This window comes from Oratosquilla oratoria, chromosome 13 (genome assembly GCF_046742065.1).
Source record: "Oratosquilla oratoria isolate Oo_2021 chromosome 13, ASM4674206v1, whole genome shotgun sequence".
Lineage (NCBI taxonomy): Eukaryota > Metazoa > Arthropoda > Malacostraca > Stomatopoda > Squillidae > Oratosquilla > Oratosquilla oratoria.
Genome location: NC_134789.1, coordinates 40329399 through 40332004, shown reverse-complemented (window position 1 = coordinate 40332004; position 2606 = coordinate 40329399). Strand labels below are relative to the sequence as shown.

At 41.1% G+C, this 2606-nt stretch overlaps 1 pseudogene; it reads right to left on the bottom strand.

Annotated features, from left to right (window-relative positions):
• Nucleotides 1–338: 338 nt before the first annotated feature.
• On the bottom strand, nt 339–2111 carry LOC143032212 (uncharacterized; annotated as a pseudogene).
• Between the last annotated feature and the right edge of the window lie 495 nt (nt 2112–2606).

Genomic DNA, 2606 nt, shown 5'->3' with positions numbered 1-2606 from the left:
TACTTCAAACAGCCGCGACTCATTGATTGCTTGAACTACTGAATTTTCAATGTCCTGCTTCCTTGGTCACATGGAATACAGTGGTGTTGCTCAGGGGATGGATTTTGCTTGAATAGTCATATACCCAGTGTGAGTAGTATGCAAAAAGGCCCAGGTTTTGATGGAGTGACTTCTTGTCTTGAGGCACTGCCAATTCCCTTAGGGGTCGAAGTCGTTCAAGGTCTGGATGTTTTTTACCACCTTCTACCACATAACCAAGAATGCTAAGTTGTTTTGTTGAAAATGTACACTTTTCCTTATTGTAGCATCATGCTCCTCCTGTGTCATGCCACAAATGGTCACATCATCCAAGTATGCATACGTGTTCCAGTAAGTTGTTCCTCTTGAATAAATGAATCCATGATCTGCTGGAAGCAGGTTACTCCATTGGTGACCCCAAAAGGAATACAAGTAAACTGGTACAGGCCACCACCAGCCTCAAATGCTGTATAAGGTTTATCTTCTTCTTTAATGGAAACTTGATGATAGTCAATAGTGCTGAAAACTCGGTACCGAGTAATTTTATTCACTGTATCATCGATATGAGGTAGGGGGTAGCTATCAAGCAATGTGAATTTATTGATAGTCTCTGAGTAGTCAATGGCCAGTCGCCACTTTTTGAGTGCATCTTTGACAACAACGACTTGTGCACGCCATAGAGAATCACTAGGTTCTATTATTTTCTCCTTCAGCAATCTCTGAATTTCTTTCTCGACAAACATCCGGTCCTTATATGAATAACGGCGTGACCTTGCTGATATGGGGCAGCAATCAGCTTTAGCAAACAGCTTTGGTGGGTCCACCTTTATGGTACTAAGTCCACAAATAACAAGAGGAGGTAGGTCTCCATACCTCAGAGTAACACTATCATGCATCTTCTGGAAGTCTTGACCGAGAATCACATCTGAGCACAGTTGTGGCAAAACCGTTAAACACATACCTTTATCATCCTGATCATTAACTCTGAGGTCTACTTGGCAAAACCCTGATGTCTGAGTAGAGAGGGATGTTGATGCCATAGACACTGCATCCGATGAGTGACGGACGATCAAGGAGTGGCGCTTAACTAGGTCTGGGTGAATGAAACTCTCAGAGCTGCCACTGTCAACAAGTCCATCCACCTCTGATCCACTGATAAAGACTTTTACAACTGGCTTTGATAGTGAAATTGGGGTAGCTGCAGAAGTAACTGTTGCTAGTGTTGCATAGTTACTGGAGTCTATATGTGCACTAGCTGTTGTTGATGGTTTGGCTCTGCACACTTTGACAAAATTACCTTTCTTCTGACATTTATGGCACACTGGTTTACGTGCGGGACACCTTGAGCGGACATGTCGTGAAAGTCCACAGAAGAAACACTTAGCACCTACAGCAGCAGCCACAGGGGCAGGCTCAACAGTAACTTCTCGGCTGGTACTTGGGTCAGGAGTTGCAGCACTTACCACTTGAGATGGCTGAATACCATACATTTCAGAATTCCTTTGAGCTGAATCCAAAGCTCTTGCTTGATCAAACATAGTGGATAGGTCCAGAGTTTTATTCTCCAGGAGGCGTTGCCTTATTGCTGGTGACTGCAGCCCACTTATAAAGGCGTCTCGGATGGACTCTTCACAATATTGAACAGCTGTTACAGCCTGGAAATTACAATCCTTACTCAGAATTTTCAAGGCTTGAAGGTACTCATCTAAGGATTCACCAGCCTGCTGGTGACGAGTTCCAAGGCAGTGGCGTGCAAAAACTTCATTTGTGGGCTTGACATACTGTGACAAAGATTTTGATAGCATTATCATAGGTGGTACATTCAGAAATTGTCTCATAAATTTTTAGTGAGACAAAGTTGGTAAGTAAACCCAGTTTGTCAATGTTTTCCTGCAGTAGGGCACTCAAGAAGTTTTCAAGTGTCTTGAACCAATGTTTCCATTCTTGGGCAGCTGTTGACAAGGATGAGTCACAATCTAGCCTCTCTGGTTTAAGTAAGCATTCCATATTGTAGACTCTGTTTACCAGTGGTGTAGTAGTCCTTCAATCAATTCCAGTACCACACAATAAGAATTTTATGTTGAATAAATTGTTGTGAATAATACACAGACCTTATTACAAGGCTTAATTCAACATAAAATCTATACCATTCTCTGAAAACAGAGAGAGAAGAAATGTTATAGGAATATCAAGCACAAAACATAAATATAAACACACAAACCTGACATAATATAAACAAACACAACAGTATTCTATGGCATAGAATACTGTTGTGTTTGTTATATATGTATATGTGCATAGAATCTATGCACATATACATATATAACCCATATACATATAACTCATAACAATACAATACTGATGCTACAAACATACAGAATGTTGATACACACCTTTACAAGGAGAAAACTGGCTGAATACTGACAGCTGGAAAACAACATGGCTGCCATTTAAATGTTTCCCACACAGTGTTGCCAGATCAATGATTACAGTACATAGTGTTGCCAGATCAATGATCACAGTACACAGTGTTGCCAGATCAATTATTACAATGCAGTACTACCATAACAGAGGTGTTACCCGAGCCC